The sequence below is a fragment of the Trachypithecus francoisi genome, unplaced genomic scaffold (genome assembly GCF_009764315.1).
Source record: "Trachypithecus francoisi isolate TF-2019V2 unplaced genomic scaffold, Tfra_2.0 Lachesis_group3, whole genome shotgun sequence".
NCBI classification, from domain to species: domain Eukaryota; kingdom Metazoa; phylum Chordata; class Mammalia; order Primates; family Cercopithecidae; genus Trachypithecus; species Trachypithecus francoisi.
Window position 1 is genome coordinate 40,243,002 of NW_022681468.1, and position 13,173 is coordinate 40,256,174.

Consider the following 13,173-nt stretch of genomic DNA (forward strand, 5'->3'; position numbering starts at 1 on the left):
CTCTTATTTGACAATGCCCTTTTCCTCACTGCAAACCTAAATTTCCTCTATCCCTTAGTTCTGATTTATCATTTCACTGTAATTCTATTAGTTGTAAAGCATTTGGAGATGCTGTCAGGATAACACGCTCTGTAGCAAATGAGGTTGTATTGAATTATTTAGCTTTCAACTAAAGTGGAGATAACTAAAGCAGCTGAGTTGGTTCGTAAAATGTTGGGGTAAACTGTCTGCTGATTTGGAGCTTTTATCATATTAATTTTTTCTTATGGTTGAAAATTATAAATTTTAAGGTTACAAAGAAAAATATGTATGCAACTATTTAGTTCAGTGCCACAAACCTATAGCTAAGGAGTTATCTGTTTTGCATAGTATATAATTACGTAGCTGCAGAACCACTATTCTAGAGAACCATGAATTTATCTAATAAGTGTATTCATACAAGGTTTTAAAAAACCATAAATACATAATTTCCCTCCATTTTTTTCTATCAAAAATAGATTAAGGATTTCTGCTTGAGATATATAATAGTCTCAGCTTTTGAAGTTGGCCTGTTTTTCTTGAGCTTTCTTTGCCAGAATTTGACTTAAAATTTTTTTTTCACCAAAAAGAACTTTCTGTCTTTAACTCAGTAATAGACAAATGCACTCTAAAATGTTGTCAACAAAGCAGAGGAGGGGATCACTGCTAATCTATTGATGATAATGAATGTTTTTGTATCCTCTTTCCCATATTACTAGTGTCTCTTGGAAAATTGAGCTGTAATAAGGGTCCAGCCAAGAGGAGGGTGGAGTGAAGAATTCTGTGACTTTGTAATACCTGGGGCGTTTGTCCCACTCAGTATATCTCAGTGTCTAAATGCCCACCCTCAAGAAGTGGGACTGCAGCAGGAAGTGAAGTATCTTTGCATATGTTCAATATATAAACTAAACTCGAACATCTGGCAATTAAACACCCCTTTCCTGGGTGAATTCTGGAAAACAGCACAATTATCCTCCCAAGCAAATAACTGAGGCTGCCTGTTAAGAACACCAGGCAGCATCAGTAAAGTTAAAACTTCTTTCTGCATCTATGCACTTTTAATCTTCACGGCTATTTCCATAATACCTGAGATTACCTGCGTTGATAGCTGGTGAGAAACCATCCCAGGCACCACAGGTGGAGTAAAGAGATGAAAGCTACCGCAAGGCGCACACGTAAACCTTACTGAACAATGACCTTGTATCGTTAGAAAGTCAAGAAAATGGACTGCCTTGCAAGCTGCCTATGTTCTGTTGAGTCTCTCTCCGGGGGCAACTCGGAGATGCCTTTTTGGCACCATCGGTCCTAGAATTTCCTCTGGCCTGCTGCACCGCGCCTCATCCATGCTTGCAGTGAGGCACCCCCCCTCCCTCGAGACCCGGGCCGGCCAGGAGGTGCCAGTGGGCAGGTGTGGCAGCCTGCCTGTTGATTACAGTCTCTGCAATGTGGGAGCGCCTTGGGACTGCAGGCTGCGTGCCGCCAGCTTTGCCTGGTTCATCCTGACTACACTAGGTTTTCGGGCAGAAACAGCGACACCGAGCTCGGGCTGGGGGTGGGGGCCTCGGGCCCAGTGCCCGCCCCCTGCCCTCCCAGCGTCTGCTCTCACTGCCAGCCGGGAGAAGCCGGCCCGGGAGCGCGCTTTCTAATGCACCAGCCCCTGGGAACAATCTGTCCCTCCCAAACCCGCCACGGCGGGGGATCACCGCCCGGGTACCCGTCGCGCCCACCCTATGGCCTGAGTGTCTTTTTATATGTTTAAAAAACCGAACTGTGTGCAGTGGGGATGCAGGGCGGGAAAGGCTGGAGGGCTCGTTTTCGCCGCCAGGCTCGCCTCTCAGGGCTCACGAATTAGGCCCCAGCTAAAGTCCAACCCTCTTCTCGCCTCAGGGGGCTCGGGGTGGCGCGGGGTTAGGGGAAGTGAACGACGATGGGGGCGCCCCAGGCTCAGCGGCGGGCGGGAAGGCAGAGGCGGGTTCCAGTAGCCGGGCTGAGGCCCGGCAGGTGCCCACAGGCGCGGAGGCTGATTGGCAGGTGCGAGAGTGGGTGGGGAAGGCGGGGGCTGGGCCTGGCGCTGCGGGAGGCTGCGGCCCCGCCTCCCCGCCCCCGCCGCGGGACTATCTGGTCCCGGCAGCAGCGATGTCCCCCGGCAGGAATGTCCCTCCTCAGATAATGGTATTTATATCTCTGGGCGGGTCCGCGGCTCGGCAGCACCAGGAGCCCGGCGGCCGCTGTGCCAGGAGCCCCGCGCTGCCCTCCTTCCCCTCCGCCGCCGCCTCCGCCCCTGGGCTCGGGGTGGCTCCCGCTTCAGTCCCAGGGCAGGTGAGTCTCAGGAGGGCCCGGCGGCCAAGGGAGCTGGGTGCGGGTGAGCAAGGCTGGGACGCGCGGCGCCAGCTCAGAGGAGCGCTGGGCCCAGGGGGCGCATGACGCGCAGGGCCCAGGGGACCGGGTGGGAGTCCAGCCCCAGTTGCCGGGCGTGGGGTGGGAGGGGTGCGGGGCCCGGGAGGCCCGGCAGCTGCGGCAAAGATCATCCCGGGACGCGGGAACGCGCGCGGGCGTCCGAGACACTTGGTGCTAGCTTTGGAGAGCCGGATCCCGGAGAGGCCGTCACCCCGGGGCGCAGGGAGAGGGTGACTGGGGTGCGTGTTCTCGTCCGCCTCCTCCAGGACCCCGGCCTGGGAGCGAAGGGGATCGCGCCTCTAGCCGGTTCGACCGCCGCGCTGCTCTCTCTGCCTTTTTCTGTCGGGCTTCTCCGCTCTGGGACTGCTCATATCCCTCTTCTGGGGTACTTGGCTGCGCTCTCCCTGGGCCGCCCAGCGCCCAGGCAGGAGGGACAGGTCAGGGCAGCAGAGGGGGCCAGTCCTCCGGGCGCTGGGAACCACGCGGAGAGTGACCCGTGTAGACCGAGGGAGGAAAGATCCTAGTGCCCTAAGCCATACTTCAAGGACCCCTAGCCTTCCTCTCCCAAAGAGTTCCTCTCTTTCTCTAAGCTTCTCCAAGCTACTCTACCCTCACCCTCCTCTCCAGTTTCCCCTCTTCCTCTTACTTGGTCTTGAGAAATAGCAGAAAGTGGGATAAATAATAGAAGCTGTAAAACAATCCCCAACTCCCACCAACTCATCCATACTTCCCAGGCTAGGGAAGCAGCTGCGGGGCTGGAGTACTGTTTCCCTGACAACGAGCTTCAGGTAGGGCCTTGAGTTATAGCCTATTAATATCCAAACCACTGTTTTCAGTGAGCAATTAGAGGCGCCAGGAGTAAGGAAAACGAAGTCACTGTTTTTTGTACATCTAAATGTTAGATGCATCAGATTGGGGGGTGGGGTGGGGGATGTAGTGACAGTCTTTTTGTACTGAAAATTTCTGTGGGGAGAGACTAGGTTGTCACCTCCAGGTAGGAGGCAGTCATGCAAAACCCCTGCCTGGAGGTAGTCACGATCCGTATTTTAGTTTCTAAGGAAAGAGATTCAGGCGGCTCCCTAATGAGAGGAGTTTGCAAATCAAAGATTTTTAGGCACAGCTCAACTGTCCACTGTCCTATCCTTAGCTTCACAGATGGCTCTGAATTTTATTCTAGAATTCCCTCTTCGCCCACCCCTTCCCCCACTATAACCCAAGACAGGTCATTTCTTATTTCGGGATCCAACTTCTATTCTTTTGTTCTGAGTCCCAGGTTCAAAAATGCAATTGAAAACACTTTTTTTTCCTAAGTGCATAAATGATTGTTAATGTATGCCAAATGTCCAGCACCTAACACAGCTAGGCCTGTGCTTGCCTGGAGGCTAGCAGGCTAGCCAGGAAAGGGAATGTTAAACTTACATTGAAGAAGAGCCCACCAGCCTTGAAACCCACCAACTCCAGAGGTGGGTCATTTATACAGAATTTTATCAAAAACTCTAGAGTAAAGCATCATTGAAAGACGTAAACCCTCATGAAAATGTGGTTTTAGACCCCTTAGCTGTTGTTCTTAGCTTTATCAGTGCCCCAGTGGCAATGATTGGGGATGAGCCAGTCCTATTAATCTTGAGTTCTGGGAAGACTCAGAGTCCACTCGTGGAATTGTAAGCACCCAAGGACTCCCAGGCATCCAGGATGGGCCTTGTAGCACAGGCATATCAAGTTCTCCTGAGCGGCTTGCCCAGAAGAGAGTTGGGATACCACCTTTGGCTCTGATCAATGCTTTTTCCAAGTGTTCTGAAGGTGTCCTATAGCAGAACACCTGCTAGATGACTAGTTTTTGGGGAGAAGGTATAACAGGAGCAAGACTTCTACCTGGGATCACATTTGGCAAAATAAAAATGAGTATTTTAGGCAAGCTAGGTGTGAATGAAAGTTATGAACTAGAGTCAAAGTCTGACAGGTCTGTCACAGCTCTGGAAATAAGCTGTTTTTGGTAAATAAAAATAATAATAGCTTTTATATATTCTGTCTTTTATGTTGTTGTACCCAGTACCTGGCTGGTAGTGAACCCTCAGTTAATCTTTGTTGAATGAATGAGGAAACCAACAAATGAATTCTCAGCATTTTCTTTATATTATCTAACTTAATTGTCATGGTAACTCTATAAGGTAGCTCATATCAGCATTTTACAAGTAAGGAAACAGGTTCAGGAAGATTAAATAACCTGCCTCATATTACCCAGCTAATGAGAGATGGGTCCAAGATTCAAACTCAGTTTGTTTGATTCTACCTTCTTTTTAAGGTTAGATACTCAGCAGGGAATATAGAGTATGAGTTGGGAAGATTTGACTGTAGCATTGTCTTCTAGCTTCACAATCTTCATTCCTAGGACCTCAGGTAATAGTTCTGCTTATATCAGAGGAGCTTAAAAAATATTGTCTGAAGACAATATTGGGCATTTATTTGCTCAGAGGTTTTTAGCCTTGCCCATTATTTTCAGGTCATTATTTCAAGGACAGAACTATAATTTTGGCAGGAGTCAAAGCATGGATTTATTTATTTTTTTTTTTTTAAAGAACAGATTTTCCTTTCAGTCCTGGAAGTGGCCAGGAGGGCTTGAAGATACATAAGGACAGTGTGATAGGACAGAGGATGACTATAAAAAATTCATGAGGCAAACACTATTGGAGAGGGAAGGGATTTTGGAGGTCACTGAACCCAGTCTTCCATGTGCGTACTTACTTGCTTAAAGGCATGTACTAACTGCATGTACCTGATCATTGATGTGTAGCTATGGCACCCATACTTCTTATTACTCAAGCTCACTTCTTTCCTGTCTCACTCTCAAGGCCAGTATGGTTTATTTCCTGAAGTTCTGCCTAATCAAACTTCTGAGATTTTATTTCCTTTGGAGGAGATTATGAGAGGATGTGTTTTAATATCCAGTACTTTCATTTTAGTGAAATCTTAAAGAAAAGGTATTGAGGATAAGCAGGAGAGAAGGCAGTCTCAAGCATTAAACTCTAAACTGTTCTATAATCTCCCCCATTGCTTGTAAGGTGTACACATGTATACATTTTAAAACAATAGTTACGTACATTATAATCTAGAGACAAGAAATCTTAAGTAATTATGTCCGTTTTTGGGGGGCATGGGGAAGGACTTTAGAGAACTATTGAGACTGTCAGATATGTGTTTTAACCTAAACCCAATCACCAAATTGCTCTTGAAGAGCAGCACTTTAATTTCAAAATCAAACACAAAATTTTACTCTCTGCTCAAGACCTGAAAAGGTAGGAAACACAACCAGTGGGAGATTTAAAGTAGAGATGGGGTTTCACTATGTTGGTCAGGCTGGTCTCAGGAGTTCAAGACCAGCCTGGCCAACCCCGTCTCTACTAAAAACACAAACATTAGCCAGGTGTGGTGGTGGGCACCTGTAACACCAGCTACTCAGGAGGCTGAGACAGAGAATCACTTGAACCTGGGCAGTAAAGGTTGCAGTGAGCCAAGACTGCACCACTGCACTCCAGCCTGGACAATAAAGCGAGACTCTGTCTCAAACAAACAAACAAACAAAAAGTGTTATAAAAAAGCCAGGTATAGTGGCTTATGCCTATAATCCCAGCTACTTGGGCGGCTAAGGGAGGAGGATTGCTTGAGCCCAGGAGTTAGAGAGATTGAACTATGATTGTGCCACTGTACTCCAGCCTGGACAACAGAATGAGGCGCCATCTCTAATTCATGAATTAATTAAAAAGTGATTTAAAATACATTTCTTTGTTATGGAATTTTAAAATTATGGAATTTAAAAAATAACCTCATATCTACAGATTAACATTTATCAATGAACTTGGGAGGATCAAGAGTGAAAATAACTGTGCTATGTGGGCTGATGAGAAATTTGATTATATAATGAGGACTGGCAGGGAAGTTCATGGATACTGGTTTCTGAAACCATATGGATATCACAAGCCAAAAATGACTGTGGAAAGAAGAATTTCATCTTTGAAGTAGCTTGTATTGACTCAGTTGGTTTTAACACACAGATCATAGGTTATTCCTCTGTTTTAGATAAGAAATCTGAGGAGGAAGAGTAGATGCAGTGGTCTGAGTGCCAGAATCATCATGTGGCATTTGCTGGATTTATCACAGAGATTCTTCCTTCTTCACCCCATTAGGTGAAGGTCACCTGTTTTGGAGATGGAGATAGTGATTGAGGAAGAGCGTAGGAGGCAGTCAGGAAAATTCACTGTCAGATCTGGCTCCGCTCACGGATTGCCAGCTCCCCTTGGTAAATATTTAGAAAATGCCATAGCGTGTTTCCCTCTGTTGCTGCGTGTATTTCTTAATTCACAGCCAAGTGATCCAAATTCTTCCATTTTCAGCCAGCCTCAGCTGAATATCAAACCACCAGGGATCCCTAGCCTTTATAGCTCCCGTAGTCTTAGAGGTGGTCACAGACAGAAAATGCTTCCTTAATGAATTGTCTGCCTAGCTTATCAAATTCCCAAACCACTTTTCATTTTTCTCTTTCTTTTTCCTGGTTACAGGAAATATTACAAAGCCCTCTTCTTCCTACCTCAGCAAGTCCTTCTCAGGCTTTGGCATAATGTTTTATTTCCACACCGTACCTGTGCAGACCTGGCTGAGGGTAGAATTACAAGGGCAATTAAAACTCAGACATATACCATGTGAGCAGTGGGGGCAAAAGTGGGCTTCCTTTCTTTCATTTGGATGGTATAAATTTAGCAAGTGAAAAGGCACAGGGCTAGAAAAAAATAGGCTTTGCATTGAACCGGGCTCAGATCATCCACGATATTTATGAAGAGAATAACAGGGCACCTTGACAGCTAAAGAACAATAATTGCTTCGAATTATAGTCAACTTAGGAGTTTCCACCACTGTGAAAAGGAGAAGAAACTTGAATAATTCTGAAAATGAATACATTGAAAATAATTTCCATTTGTACCAGACTTAAATATGGGCGTGTCTCATTTGAGAATTTATAGCAATCCAAATAAAACAAAGCATACTTTAAAGGCATGAATTATGTGGACCAGAAAGAAGTCTGTAACCTTATTCTGTCCCTCTTTCGAGTCCCAGCCTGTTTCTAGAAGAACCCTAGGAATGGCAATTAATTTCACCTTCTGGCATATTTCTGCAAGGGTAGAAAAGCAAGAAAAGGCCTTTCATAATACTGACTTCGAGTCATAAGCCATAGAGAGTTAGAGGTAGAAAGGCCTGAGAAAGAATTGAGATGTATTCAAAAAGAGCAGACATTGGGTGTCTACCACGTGTCTTACACTATTATGCTATTATGTGCTGAAGACACACAAAGAGATCAGATGGAGAATCACTGATCTGGCGCGAAAATGGCCTTGCAACCAAGCAATGATTCAACAGGATGCCTGAGAGAGAGGGCGCACAGGAGGAAACATTTCATTCAGGTTGGGGAATCCCAGAAGACCTTTGAAAGTGCCTAGGATTTCCCTAATGGAAGAAGGGAGGATGAGGGGGCCTGCGAGTGGGGGTTTAGGCAGTTGTCTAGCACAGACAATAAAGCATGATTAGATTAGGGGATGAAGCATAGTTCCACATGGCGGAAGTGTGACCAGAAAGGTGGTTGGGGTTCAGCCTGTGAAGAAGTTTGAGTCACTGGAAGTTTTTAAGTTGTAAAGGGGTGTGATGAAATCTCTGTTGACAAAACTCACCAGTGGCGGTGAAGAGAAAGTGAATTAGATCCCAGCCAGTACAGGATGATGATCACAGATAACTATAGTCCACTCAATTTTCAGCATGCCTTTGTCTACACATCATCTTATTTTATCTTATGATGACCATGTGAAGGGAAGATCTGATTATTCCTGGTTTCCAGTTACAAAACAGGATTAGAAATGTACATTTATATACTCAAGATCCCTCTAGTAGTTTATTCCAAAATGTGACTTTGACCCAGTTGCCTAGTTCTGAGGCTGGGGCTGTTTCCAGGTCTTCTCAGTGGAGTAATTGAATATTCTGGGCCTTCTGGTTGAGACCACATTTGCTTTTTTTCTTCAGCAGAATATTCCATCTAAGTTCATTGGTTCCGGAGAGAAGGAGGGAGATGCTTGTTAGCAGTATTACCCTTTACCATAGCCACAGAACCTCAAGAATGGCCCTACAGAGTATGCACAGATGATGTTCCAAAGCATAAATTAATAGATTCTCAGTAGCATGCCATAGATAAATGAAGGGTTCATCTGCCTGTTAATTGATGTTTTGGCTTTTTCATTCCTTTACCCCAAATTCACTGGACATTATTGTGCTTATGCTTCATTTTGGACTTCAACAGCCTCTTTTTGTCCAGTGATCTTGAGGGCCTTGATTTGTACCTATGTCAGTCTTCAACAAATATTTACTGAGCTCTTGTTTAATTTACCAGACATGCTGTAGGCCCAGGGGATGTAACAGTGAATGTGGCAAAAATGTCTGATGTCATAGAGTGCACATTGTAGTTAGGGGACAGAGGAACTAAATGACAAGCAGCAGACAAAAATATATATTGTAATTTCAGGCGCTAAAAAGAAAAATAAAGCAATGTGAAGGGAAAGAAGGGTGGTTCTACTATTTCAGGTAGGGTGGTATCTGATGGGGCTTCATCTGGGCTGAGACTCAAATGAAGTGGGGAGAGGGGCATGGGATGTTTGGGAGAAGAGATTCAGGTTGAGTGGTAGTCTGTTCTCACACTGCTAATAAAGACATACCAGAGACTGGGTAATTTATAAAGGAAAGAGGTTTAATTGAATCACAGTTCAGCATGGCTAAGGATGCCTCACAATCATGGCAGAAGACAAAGGAGGAGTAAAGGCATGTCATACGTGGTGGCAGGCAACACAGCATGTGCAGGGGAACTGCCCTTTATAAAACCATCGGATCTCATGAGACTTATTCACTATCACGAGAACAGCACATGAAAAACCCACCCCCATGATTCAATTACCTCCCACAGCGTCCCTCCCATGACATGTAGGAATTATGGGAGCTGCAATTCAAGATGGGATTTGGGTGGGGACACAGCCAAACCATACCAAGTGAGAAGCCCCCAGCGTGGGACCACTGCTGTGTCCAAGCAATGGCAAGGAGGCCAGTGTGGCCTGAGTGCAGGGCGTCATGGGGAGAGCTGACCACAGTGCTGGAGAGAAAACCGGGTCTTGATGGTATAGGCTTTGTGACCTTTGGGTTTTAGCCCAAGTGTCATAGAAAGCCACTGGAAGTTGAGGGCAGGGGAGTGACTTGTTCAGATTTGTGTCTCAAGTGGATCTTTCTGGCTGCCCTAAGGAGGATTGACTGTGAGGCACAAGAGTGGAGGAAAGGAGTCCCATGAAAGCTACTGTGGTGTTTCAGGACTGAGAGGACAGATCAGGATGACAGTGCTGGTGAGATGCAGTTGGGTTCTGAGTATAGCGATTATGGGATTTGGATATAGAGGATGAGAGAAAAAGAGTAAGATGATTCCATTGTTTTTGGCCTGAACAACTGGACGAACAAAAAGGTCGTTTACTGAGATCGTGATGTATTTTATCAAATGAACCATGGGCTATTTTTTTTAAATTCTGTTTTTGTCGAGGTGTTGACTTGGAATAGTCTCTGGCAGACTTTTCATTTAAATACACCAAAAAGGAGATGTTTTTATTTTTGGATAATTCATGACATCTGTTTGAAGTGAAGTCTTAGATGTGCTGTGTACTTTGTACTGGTACTTTTAGATCAGTCCCACAATGTTTATACTATGTGATGGAGATTAAGATATGGGAGAAACAAGACTGACATATATTTCACTTTATTTTTAGAAATGTTTTGAATTGGCTGGTTAAAGCCCAAATATTTTTTGATGCTTCCTTGTTGTCATATTTTAAAAACTTTTTAAATTATAAAATAAATTCATGTACATGGTTAAAACATATATCCATATTATACAAGGGTATACAATGAAGAGTAAAAGTCTTCCCCTAACTTTAGCCCTATTTCTAAGAAGGTATCATTGTCAGCAGTTTCTGTGTATGCTTTGAGAAGAATTCTTTTTACGTTCAAGCATTTGGCCTGATACATTTTAAGTCATAGCGTTAAGCTAGCAGCACCACGTATTTGAGTGGTAGTCTGTTCTCACACTGCATTAGGTTTCAGATTTAGTAGCCCTCAGGTTAAGCGACCTGGAGTCCACTTTCTATCAACTAAGGGTCTCGCTCTCCAAACCATCCCATACTGAACCACTGTGTTTATCATATAACACCCCTTCTCAAAAGCCACCAGTGGTTCTTCTCTGGGTCGAGGTAGAAATCCAAACTCAGAAAGTTGGCTTTTAAGAGCCATTGTAATCTGGCACCAGTCTCTTTTTTTCTACTCTTTTACCACTTTCCATCACAAACTCTCTACTTAAACTAAGTTTCGCTGCTTCTGCTTACTGAGTCCTGGACATTTCTCCCAGATTTGGAGTGTTTTCCATCAGAACCTGGGTTCAAAGCTGTGTCTTCTTCCTGGAACACTCCACTCCACAGTAATCTCTCCTTTCTTCAAACTTGCTAAATTAGGGCTAGATACATGTACCCTATTTGAACATAATCACAAATTCTTTTATTATTATAAACTTTCCTTGTATCTGTGTATTATTTGCTCAAATATATGCAACATAAAATTTACCATTTTAACCATTTTTAAGTGTACATACAGTTCAGTGGCATAAGTACATTCACATTGCTGTGCAGCCATCACCATCATCCCACCCTATCATCATGAAAAAGATGGACTTTTTTCATCTTCCAAAACGCAAGCACTGTGTCCGTTAAACACTAACTCTCCATTCCCTCTCCCTCCATCTGTCTATGGACGCTTGGATTGCTTCTACTCTTGCCTATTGTGAATAATGCTGCTGTGAACATGGGTGGGCAGATATCTCCTCAAGACCTTGCTTTCACTTCTTTTGGACATATACCTAGATGTGAAATTGCTGGATCACATAGTAATTTTATTTATAATCTTTTAAGGAACCTGTCCATGCAATTTTAATATTTCCCCTTGGTATTTAACATCTCCAAAGGGAAGGGCAAAAATTTATTAACATCCTCATTTTGGGGGCCAAACTGAACTTGAGAAGTGTTTATTTCAGAACACTGTCTTTGGGTGATAGTTCGTCATCAAAGTTCTTGAATTTATTCATTTATCAGTTTGCCTATTTTTAGATTGTAGACTTTTAGAGGACAGGCAGGAGATGTTTAATTTGCTTTGTAGAGCATGTAGCCCAGGCTCAGGTGGGGAAGGGTGTAAATATTATGCAATGTTTTATTTCAGCTAAAAAGTCTCCTTGAGCTGGATGACAAGAGTCTGGGTTGCTTCCAGCTCCTTTTCTCTTGCTGTTTGCCCTTGGGCAAAGAACTTCCTCTTTCTCTGACTTATTTTTTTTTTTTTTTTTTCTTTTTCAGGGCTTTTTGTGTGTGTGATTGTGATGGTACCTTAACGTTTATTATTATCCTTAAAGTTTTCTTTGTGGATTCCTCTGCAAAACTTACATGTTGCCTTCTCTTCGTAACCTTGCCTGACAGCCCCTCTTCCTTACCAGGTCCTGGGGTAGCGCTGATTGCTTCCTCTTTTGTATTTTTACCCTACCTTTCTCATTCCTTTCTTACAAGTGGATCATCTTGTTTTGTAATTGTCAACTTGCCTTCTACACTGTTAGTTCAAGCTTTGTGCAACGGGGAACTGAGTCTCACGCTTAAAAACAAAACAAGGCAAAACAAAACAAAATTCAGCACCTAGAGCCATGCTTTATACGCAGAGGGGAGTGGATTAAAAATATTTGTTGATTAAAAAATTAGGCTGGACATGGCAGCTCACGCCTATAATCCCAGCACTTTAGGAGGCTGAGGTGGGCAGATTGCTTGAGCCCAGGAGTTTGAGACCAGCCTGGGCAACATAGCAAGACCTGTCTCTACAAAAAATTTTTTTTAAAAAAGCTGGACATCGTGGTACGTGCCTGTAGTTCCAGCTACTCAGGAGGCTAAGGTGGGAGAATCACCTGAGCCCGGGAAGTTGAGACTGCAGTGAGCCGTGATTGTACCACTGCACTCCAGCCTGGGTGACAGAGTGAGACCCTGTCTCAAAAAAAAAGGAAAGAAATTTTCAAAATCTGACCAAGCACAGTGGCTTACACCTATAGTCCCAGCTGCTTAGGAGGCTGAGGCTGGAGGATTGCTTGAGCCCAGGAGTTCAAGGCTGCAGTGAGCTACGATCATGCCACTGAACTCCAGTCTGGACTACAAAGTGAGACCCCATCTCAAAATACATATATTAATTAAAAATTTTTTAAAAAATTAAAGAATCATGTGGCCAGTTAGCTCAATTGGTTAGAGTGTGGAGCTCATAAAAAATTAAAGAATGAATGTTTGAAATTACATGTATCTAAGTTCGTATAATTTTAACTTGGATACAAGGCATTGTTATGCTAATGAGTTTATTATAACAACAAGTCAACCTTTATTGAGAAAGTTATGTGGTAAGCACTATGCTGAGAGTTTTCATGTGTATTTATTATTTACAATCAGACTTGGAAAGTTAACTTACCCATGAATACCCACCGAGTAAGGTAACAGCTGGACTTGAACCCAGTGTGTTTATTCTAGAGTGCTTGCTTTGAACCACTGTGCCTGCTCAAATTGGGATGGAGGCCAACACTACATGACTTAATTCTCAGCGTTTCTTTTTTTTTTTTTTTTAATCCTGCAT

At 44.1% G+C, this 13,173-nt stretch overlaps 1 protein-coding gene across 2 annotated transcripts in view; it reads left to right on the forward strand.

Moving 5' to 3' along the window:
* The first annotated feature begins 2,120 nt into the window (after positions 1-2,120).
* SPTB (spectrin beta, erythrocytic) overlaps positions 2,121-13,173 on the forward strand; it is a 138,384-nt gene continuing 127,331 nt past the window's right edge. For both annotated transcript variants that reach the window (XM_033187735.1, XM_033187734.1), the window contains exon 1: positions 2,121-2,337. The gene's annotated coding sequence lies outside the window, so the exon portion shown is untranslated. The remainder of the gene's footprint in view (positions 2,338-13,173) is intronic.